Below are 10,788 nucleotides of genomic sequence, written 5' to 3' on the forward strand. Positions count from 1 at the left end.
TGTTACCCCCTTATATTGTATGATGAACCCTCCAAAACCCACCAAAAACCTACTGTACCCAATTATACACCACTACAATAGCCCTTATGTCTGCAAGTGTCACCTATATGTGGGTACAGTAGGTTCTTGGTGGATTTTGGGGGGGGGGCTGACACTGTCCACCACAAGTGTAACAATTAAAATGGATTATGGGCCTGGGCCCCCTTCTCCACAATGGACTGCATCAATTCTTAGGCTACTCCAGGGACCTGCTTGCTGTTCTAATAGGACTGGCCATAACATCTGAGGCTGTCATAAAGGCTGGTATGTACTATTTTAGTCGTTATTAAAACAGGTCTAGCTCAAAACATTTTAGTTTTAATCATGGATGTTTGGTTTTGTGTTCCATTATGGCAGAAAAACCTCCAAGTGTTAGAAACACCCTAATCCCACCCCCAACACATCCCTTTATGATTTGGGCACACTGCAGATGAACTGCATAGATAAATGTCTGCAAAATTGGTTTTGAAAATAATAATTTGAACGTTTTGTGAAACAAAACGCCCAAATGCTGCTTTATACCGTTTTTCTCTTTTGAAAATGAGCCCCAAGCCTGTGTAACTTTCTAAGTCTATGTGCTTTGAAAATGAGCCTCCAAATTTCCTTCCAAAAGGCATCGATTGAATGGCAGTCATATAACATTTGTTGTAATGAGCCAGAAACTTGAGAACAATGCCAACAATCAAACATATAAATGGCAAGTGACCGACTCACCTGCAAATGCGCAGCAGAGTCGGAATGCTGAGAGTGTAGAAGTCCAAGCCCTGCCTCCACCAGCAGTACAGCCCAATAGGGAGGAGGGCTTGGACATGGGCATGGAAATCGGAGGAGGAGGGACCAGGGAGGGAAGGAGGGGGCAGAACTGAGGGAAACAGATGCAGCGATGGAGAACTGATGGCACGACGACGGCGAAATGGCAGCGGCGGGGACGGCAGGGCACAGGAGGTCACAATCGCGGTGGATGGGAGCCTGAGGATGGAGGGTAGGGGAGAGAACAGTTGATGGACACGGGTGGATGGAGCGGATGGGAGGGGGGAGAGGACGGTTGCTGGCGGGGGGAGGCCATAGGAAAACAAAAACTAGCCCGTTGTTACGGGCTTAACGGCTAGTTGTCTGAAGAAAGCAGCTTCACTCTCCACATTTTTCTTGGAGTCCAAAATGCTTTATGAGAAAAGAAAAAAAGTGATTGAGATATTCCTATTGCTAGAAAAGGACAATTCTCTTTATCCCAGAAGAGAGACCGATCAGATTGTCAAGATGTATCTGTGACATCTGAAGACCAGGCCGATTGCGTTTTCAGTTGGTGGACCAGATAGTTTATCTCTGAATATTTTATAAAACGTGGAGATGGCTTTGTCTTCCGTAAGGATTAATTCACACCAAGATCTGACTGAGGCTTGATTTTGTAGGGAATCTTGAAGGTGAGGAACCCATGCCAAAACATTAGACAGGCGAATCCACTGAAAATGAAATTTAGAAGGGGATATGGAGGTATATGAATCTGATAAATCCTGCAGAGAGCGCGACTGACCATTAAGCATAAGTTGATCAAGAGTCCAGATGCCAGCATGTTGCCACTTTTTCCAAAATAAATACCATTTTTTGTAAGTGAGTTTTGGGTTGTTCCAAATAGACATTCATTTTTTAGACTGTGTATTGCAGTTTGGCAGAAAAAAACTGTTTTTTTTTTATTTTGGAAGGAATAATCAGAGAACCAAATACTGAAACTGGAATAGGGTAGCATATACTGTTCCACTTCCAACCATGTGGGCATTTCTAGAGATGAGGACATACCTTGTAGCCAATAGGAGCCATATCTTATTAATGAAGCAAGATGGTATAAATAGAAATCTAGTAAGTTTACACCTCCATGTTTTCTGGAAGCTTTAAGTTTCTGCTTGGCAATATGTGGTTTTTCACGTTTCCAGAGAAAGAGGATATTTTACGATTCAACTATTTTATAAAAAAGATTTTTGATATAAGGATGGTAACATGGAAAGATATATAGACTTTATAGAAGGAGCTAGTATCATTTTGATGGAACTCAAACCATGTGAGGTTTAATGCTGACCAACTAGTTAGTGCCTTGTCTATAATATCCTTAATTTTAGAGAGAATTTGTTCCACATATTTATGAATCTGTATGCCTTAGTATTTGACGCCTTGAGTATTCCAAATAAACTTAATGTTGGAAATGTCTGATGGGGTAGAAAGATTATTGGAGTGGAAAGACTTCAGATTTATCCCAGTTCAGTTTATATTCTGAAGATTTGGAATAGGAGGAAACCAGTGACACAAAGGTTGTGATGGATTGAGCTGGATTTCTGAGAAAAAGTAAAACGTCAGCATATGCTGCCAGTTTTATTTGTCTTTAGCAATTTGAATACCTTGAATACTAGGAGATTGGCATTTGGAGGTGTGTTAGTTTTCCTTTATTCAGAGGGACGTTTGCTATGGCAAAGAAGAAGATACATGAAATCAAACACTCACTGACAATTGGAAGTTGGGTTTCTCCCATGAGCTTCTTCCTAGGCACAGGGAGAATACAAGATTATATAGACATAAAAAAAGCTTACACTATGGAGTCAGCTGACATTCAGTTCCATAGGTCAGCAAAATAAGAAAGAAAAGAGACTTTAGCCAAAACAGATGGGTTTCAGGACAGAAAAACATATCTTAGGTAATGTTTTCTCAACCATTGATAACAGAAAGAGGACAGTTACTGATATGTTCTTATCTATCTACATCATTCTTTAAGCAGCATGTGAATCAGAAAAGAATACAATTATCACTAACAATTTTACCTTGAGAAGTTTACTTTTCTTTATAGGGCCCCTTAGCTACAAATAAACAGCTCAGTTCACCTTAATTTGCCTTCTGCTAAGGTTAGTGGAAAAAGCTGAGAACTGCAAGTTGGCCTCGTAACCTACAAACACTTTGTACTATTTTTCAGACTGGAATAGGAATTAGCCCTAAGTATTCCAGTTCCACAGAGGTCAAAAGGGGTTCCAAAGCGAGATTACATTGAGAGGGGACACCCTTGAAGGGTACCCCTACGGCTGAGGGGAGACATGATAGAGATATATAAAATAATGAGTGGAGTGGATCAGGTGGATTTGAAGTGCCTGTTCACACTTTCCAAAAATACTAGGACTAGGGGGCATGCGATGAAACTACAGTGTAATACATTTAAAACAAATTGGAGAAACGTTTTCTTCACCCAAAGCATAATTAAACGCTGGAATTTGTTGCCAGAGAACGTGGTGAAGGCAGTTAGCTTGGCAGAGTTTAAAAAGGGGTTAGATGGTTTCCTAAAGGACAAGTCCATAAACCACTACTAAATGGACTTGGGAAAAATCCACAATTCCAGGAATAACATGTATAGAATGTTTGTACGTCTGGGAAGCTTGCCAGGTGCCCTTGGCCTGGATTGGCCGCTGTCGTGGACAGGATCCTGGGCTCGATGGACCCTTGGTCTTTTCCCAGTGTGGCATTACTTATGTACTTATGTAGTGAGACAATCATTAGCTAGAACTCTGGATACTGGACAGTAGTATAAATGCCTTAATCCATGAAATGAAGGAATTACCAAAATCGAACCATTTAAGAACCTTAAGGAGGAATGGCCACTTGATGTAGTCAAAAGCTTTTTCTGCGTCACGTGCCAAACCCACCACTGGCTCATTTGAATTATTTAGCAAAAAAGTTAATTCCATGAAACAATCTTAAACTGTCACCAATATATCTTTGTTTCATAAATCCCCCTTGATCAGTATGAATCAGAGAATTGAACACAATCATGAATCTATCAGCAAGAATTTTGGTGAGAATTTTATAATACAAATTTAATACAGAAATGGGTTTATAGTTCTGCACCTACTGTGCATCTCTACCGGGTTTCAACAAAATGATAATTGTGGCTTTTGAAAAACCTACATTGCTGTTCTGGGTGTTCTTTAATGAAGTTAAAATAATTTAGCAAATATTGACAGCCAAATTTCTTAAAGAACTCACTGGTTAGACCATTGGGGCATGGTGCTTTATTTATTTGCAAGAGATGAAATAGTATTAACTCTTTGTTATAGGTAGATCTAACTTGTCTTGAAATTGTTGAGAAAGTGAAGGGTTATCAAGAAAGGGATTCATTTTATTAATTGTCGAGGTAAGCTCAGATTGAAATAATTTGGAGTAGAATTGTTCAAATAAGGAAGCCATTTCTTTTGTATTGGTGATTACTTGACCCTTCTCATCATGTAATGGAGAGATATATTCCCTATTTTTTTTTTTACCATTTAGCTAGTAACTGGCCCGTTTTATTAGCACCTGAATAATGACCAGAGGAATGAATAAAAATCATTCATAGCTTTCGATGATAAAATGAAATTGTATACATACTTACAATTGAGATGCTTATGATAGATTGTATGGTCTGAAGTTTGAATATGTTTGGCCTCGAGAGTTTGAATTTCTTGTTAATTCAGATTCTTTTTTAAAAACCCTCTTTGTTTCCAAGCCATCATATTAATTATTTCTCCATGAAGGGTGGCCTTATAAGCCTCCTATAAAGTAGGTGGGGATATACCATGGGTACTATTTTGTTGAAAAAATTGAAATTTTTGATTTTGTTAAATACGTTTTGATTTAGGATTAAGGGCTTCTTTTACAAAGCCATGCTAGCAAAGCCCGTGCGGCAAACGAGAGGAAGCCCATAGGACTTGAATGGGTTTCTTCTCGTTTGCCGCACCGAGAATCGGCAGTGTGACTTTGTAAAAGAGGCTCTAAATTATTAAATCTCCATTAATTATTTTTAGATTGAGGATTATTTAATTTTAAGAGAAGAGCTATTGCTATATTATTATAGGATGGATGATAGTTTGGCTAATATTGGAAGAAATATGAGAGGATGTAAGAAAATAGTCAATTCTAGTGTACGTTTTATGTGGGAAAGAAAACTATGTATATTCTCTGAGTGGATTGGAATGGGTAGATGTGAATTTCTTGTTTTTTCCCAAAAATACTAGGACTAGGGGGCATGCAATGAAGCTACTAAGTAGTAAATTTAAAACAGGTGCGCATGTGGTTATTGTAAGTGACACGCACCTGAGCAGGATAAAGTATGCCAAATTTAACTCCAATATATTTTGAAGGTTGATGTAATTCTAGAAATTCCTTTCTGAGGGCAGCAGTGTTGTTTTGTAAGATCTGGAATAATAATTACGTGCTGACCTTGATATAACAGATGGGGATACTCTTTGCAGTGTTCTGAAAAACTTGTTGAAATCATAACAATGTTGTCAGAACTGGTCGCGGATGTTTTGCTGCAGGGGTAGTTATTGAGGGAACACTTTCAAATTCTATGTTTCAATATTTTTTATTGGCGATACAACAAAGTTGAACATACAATAAACACAAAATGCAAGAATAGCAAACATCACTGTCTGATTGAAATAAGTATGAACAAGACAATTGTACCATCAACCAAATGCTATCCATTTTCTCCCCATCCTACCCCACCCCAACCCTTCCCCAACCTCACTATTATCTACAGTGCAACTAGATGGTTAAGAAAGTTACAAAGTATATCATGAGGAACCCACAGGAATGAAATACCAGCCCCTTAGCTGTGCTCCCCATCCCTAATCTTTACCCGATCAACTATATACTTAAATCCTTCCCCCCTTCCTCCTCCCAACACACCCCTCCCCACTTCCACTTCCGAAGTCCATATTAGTATTCATCCCCAACCCCATCCTAACCCTAGAGACCACCTTATAAATCTCCTTCTTCCCCCTTCTTCCCCTTCCTTCACCCTCCCCCTCCCATTACCAGTCTACCTAAATAGCCAAGTGTGACTCCCCAAACCCTATCACAAGAAAAGACCCTACCAGACAAGGCCCACCAGTTCCTAGCTTTATAGATTATTTATAAGGAGGCTGCAGCCCTGTGGACTCAGAATTTGCAAAATAAGGGTCCCAGAGCTTCAAAAATAGTTGTTTACATTTGTAGGAGCCACTCGCCTCCTTAGCTTCCCAAGTGGCCAGTATATGAATCTGGTTACGCCAATGCCAAGATATTGCAAGCTCCCTTTCAAATTCTAAAGGAGCCTCGAGTTTAAGATCTAAAAGTTTTGGTAGTTGTTCCATAAGAAAAGAGATGAAGTCCGTTCCTTCGGAGTTTTCCAGCAGACCTAATATGTGTGTTATTACACCTATTTCGATTTGAGAGGTCTTCAAAATATCTTTTTAGTTGTAAGATCGGGTTTATCGAGTCTTTGCAATTCAATCAAAATGTCATGTGTGTGTTCTTTAAAATTACCTATGTGATGTTGAGCATCAGCGAATTGAGAGAGATTCAAATTCTGAACAAACTGTCCTTGTTGCATTTACTTGTTTCATCATGATTTATTTAAGATATTGCAATGCACTATTTTGCTGCCATTTTGTCAGGCATGCTCGGCTCAGGCTTAGATCTCTTCATATTGGAGGCTATCGCAAAAGATGAATCAGACTTGCTATTTTTGGATGTCGCCATCAGAGCTGAGTGACTGTTGCTCATCCCCCCAGTATCTAGTTTAAAAGCTGCTCTATCAGAGCTAGGGATTTCAAGATGGCCACTGCTAGCTCAGTCTGCACGCACCCTGTTTTCCTGTGCCGTTTCAATGGGAAAGTGAAAGGGGAGTTGGCACTTTTCTCGACATCTGGGGCATAGCACAATGCAAGAGATGCAGTCCGAGCAAACCCTGACCTCGATGTTGCCACTGGAGGGAGTGAGAGGCACTTCATTTGGGGAGGTCACTCTTAGTCTGGACCAGAGAGCTATCCCTCCGCAGCCCAGAGTTCTCCATTACCATCTGTGGTGGCGCCATGGCGTTGATTCAAGAACATGCCACTGCTTCTGGAGCACAACCGGGTTTGGATGGGGGCCCCTCTGGTTCATGTGGGGCCCCATTCTTTCTCATAAGATATTGCATATTATAGCCACCCAGCTCTGAACTGCTGTCATCTGTTTAACTATTCTGCCACCTCTGCAATAACGCTACCTTTCTTCAGATTTCTATCTCCAACCACTGATATAGCTCTCAGAATTACAGAGTCTCTTGATTGGGGCAATACTTCTGAACCTCTGACTGTGAAAGTAAACTATCTATACTTATTCAATAAAGCAAAATAAAGACGCTTCAGGTGTGTGCTGATGTGCCGAGGTTATACTTCTAGGATATTAAAGCTGCACAGATATTACGCTGTAAAGGGCCTTGACAGGAAATGATTAAGGATTTAACTGCTTTAAAATTAAGAAATGAGACTGGAAAATACAGCTCAGAGTTGTAATTTACATGTTTTGAACTTTCCTAAAACTCCTGCAATTTCGGCAAAGGAACTGTTTGAAAGTTATTTACGAGAAGTGTTGATGGTTCCTGAAGCTAATTTTCCACGTTTGGCTCAGGTTTATCATTTGCCAACAACAAAACAAAGAATATCATGTGGAGTGGAGGAGTGGCCTAGTGGTTAGGGTGGTGGACTTTGGTCCTGGGGAACTGAGTTCGATTATCGGCACAGGCAGCTCCTTGTGACTCTGGGCAAGTCACTTAACCCTCCATTGCCCCATGTAAGCCACATTGACATACATAGTAACATAGTAGATGACGGCAGAAAAAGACCTGCACGGTCCATCCAGTCTGCCCAACAAGATAACTCATATGTGCTACTTTTTGTGTATACCTTACCTTGATTTGTATCTGTCATTTTCAGGGCACAGACCGTATAAGTCTACCCAGCACTATCCCTGCCTCCCAACCCACCGGCTCTGGCACAGACCGTATAAGTCTGCCAGCACTATCCCCGCCTCCCAACCAGCTCTGCCTCCCACCACCGGCTCTGCCACTCAATCTCGGCTAAGCTTCTGAGGATCCATTCCCTTGGAACAGGATTCCTTTATGCTTATCCCACGCATGTTTGAATTCCGCTACCGTTTTCCTCTCCACCATCTCCCCTGGGAGAACATTCCAAGCATCCACCACTCTTTTTGAGCCTGCCATGAGTGGGAAAGCGCAGGGTACAAATGTAACAAAACTAAATGCTGAGCTCCCTGAATTAGAGGTTGATAGATCAAATGTTTTAGAGTTATTAGAATCTTCTTTATCTGAGGAATGTGCTGCTTCCACATTGATAGTGACTTTTACACTATATTCAGAGAATGGCTCCTAAAATTGTTCTTTAGACATAGAGAAAACATGTTTCATTCTTTTAAAGTTTCTGTGTTTTCTGATCTGGCCAGGAAGACACAAAGAAGAAGGAAGAAGTTCCTGTAGTTCAAGCCTGGAATTGTGCAGTCGGGGATGTTATTTTTCCTAAAGTTTCCATGTAAATGTGTAATTAAGTTTCAAGCTGCTAAGTATGCTTTTTTTTTTTTAATTCTGTTCATTTGTCTATGTTTCTAGCTGGTAAACAGATTGAACAAATTCCTCCTCCACAGGACTGGTCTTGTAACCTCTGGGATTTAGCTCTGGTATAGGAGAACTGCGCTCAGACCAGCTACCTATAATTTTTCTTTCTAGTTATGTTTATTCTCCCTTATTCTCCTCTTGGATCTTAATATAATATTGAGGACTTTAGCTGTATGTATTTGGGGAAAAATTTTCCTTATTATACTAATAGCCTTTTCTCTCGAGATTTTATTCTCTCTTTATTCTCATTCATATGGCTTTTCTGTACAAGTTGTGTTTATTGCTTGATTGTATTTGGAAAAGTGAGTGATAAAGCTGCTCTATCTCCTTTTTTTAAATGTTGATGCCAGCAGCCTGGTTCCACCCTGGTTAAGGGTGTTGCCCAGTTTCTAACAAATCTAAAACCCTCTTCTCCCTGCATCATTGCCTTATCTATGCTTTGAGACTCCAAAGCAGTGGCGTTCCTGGGGGGGGAGGGGGTGGTGGGTGCGGTCCGCCCCGGGTGCATGCCACTGGGGGGGGGGGGGTGCCACGTGCCTGTCGGCGCCACTCGTTCCATGCTCCCTCTGCCCCCCAGGGGGGGGAATCGGCGATCCGCCCAGGGTGTTAGCCGCCCTAGGAACACCACTGCTCCAAAGCTCTGCCTGTCTCTTGGGTCTTGCATGTGGAATGGTGAACACTTCTGAAAATGTTACCCTGGAGGTTCTGGATTTCAGGTTTCTACCTAAGAGCCTAAATTTGGCTTCCAGAACCTCCCTCCCACGTTTTCTTGTGTCATTGGTACACACATGTACCAAGACAGCAGGCTCCTTCCCAGCACTGTCTAGGTGACACTTGAGGTCCACCACACTTGAACCAGCAGGCAAGTGACCAAGCGATCCTCTCCTCCACCAGCCATCTAGCTAACTAACTACATGCCTAATGATCAAAACTCCAACTATACCAGCTGTTCTAACCCTTCCCTCCTTAGAGGAAGGGATAGATAAAGGACCATTTGGCCTAACTAATCTGCCTATCCATACCATCTACTGTTTCAATTTTCTATATTTCTATGTCTGCAATAATTTAGCCTTGCTCCTTGGTCCTCAAAAGATTGCCTCAAAAAACTGGTTAGTCTATAAGGTGCTACCTGCTTCTGTCAATTTTGTTACACCAAACTAATAGGGTTATTCCTTTGAAAGTTCTTCTCAATACTGGTGTTTCAGAGATGGGCTACAGTATAAGTTCTGTACCTTGTTATAAGCTGGGAAGTTTGCCGACAAGTCATGTGACCATGTTTTAAAATCCTTTAGGAACAATTTTTTATTTTGCTCACACAGGTGTAAAGTCGGCGGCTATCGTTTATCAAAGGGAAGTATGTGGGTACTTTTCGTTTCAAAACTGTTGAAGGGAAGAGTACCTAAGGACACTTATGTCTCCTTTTTCTGCAGGCAGTTTTGAAAATACAGAAGTATGTCAGTTATTTTGCCCCCAGGAACATCTCTTCTAACTTCTGTCACCACTTTAGGCATTTTCAAACTTTGCTTTGAAACCTTCTGCTCAGTGTGCAGTGGCATCTAAGAAAGCAAATAGAATGTTAGGAATTATTAGGAAAGGAATGGAAAACAAAAATGAGATAATTCTTTTGTATCTCTCCATGGTGTGATTGCACCTCGAATACTGAGTGCAATTCTGGTCACCACATCTCAAAAAAAGATATAGCGGAATTAGAAAAGATACAGAGAAGGGTGACAAAAATGATAAAAGAGATGGGATGATTTCCCTATGAAGAAAGGCTAAAGCGGCTAGGACTCTTCAGCTTGGAGAAGAGATAGCTGAGGAGAGATATGATGGAGGTCTATAAAACTGTTGTGTACCAGTGTGGCAATGCTTATGATCTTATAATGTACAGTGTTTGCCTCATAAGATAATTGGCTAGTGGCAGGGCAGCTCTAATGATGCTTGATGACATTATATATACCAGCCTCCAGGACATTTCAGCAACTACTTAGAAATGGTGACTTGGAAATGTGACTAAAATCATTCTGTAAGTTTTATATACAATGAATATAATGATGACATAATCATAAATGCACATGGTTAAAATGCAATAATTATGATGTATTTATATATTTTTTGTTACATTTGTACCTTGCATTTTCTCCACTCATGGCAGGCTCAATGTGGCTTACATGGGGCAATGGAGGGTTAAGTGACTTGCCCAGAGTCACAAGGAGCTGCCTGTGCCTGAAGTGGGAATTGAACTCAGTTCCCCAGGACCAAAGTCCACCACCCTAACCACTAGGCCACTCCTCCACTCTCTATAT

Source organism: Microcaecilia unicolor, chromosome 4 (genome assembly GCF_901765095.1).
Source record: "Microcaecilia unicolor chromosome 4, aMicUni1.1, whole genome shotgun sequence".
Classification (NCBI taxonomy): Eukaryota; Metazoa; Chordata; class Amphibia; order Gymnophiona; family Siphonopidae; genus Microcaecilia; species Microcaecilia unicolor.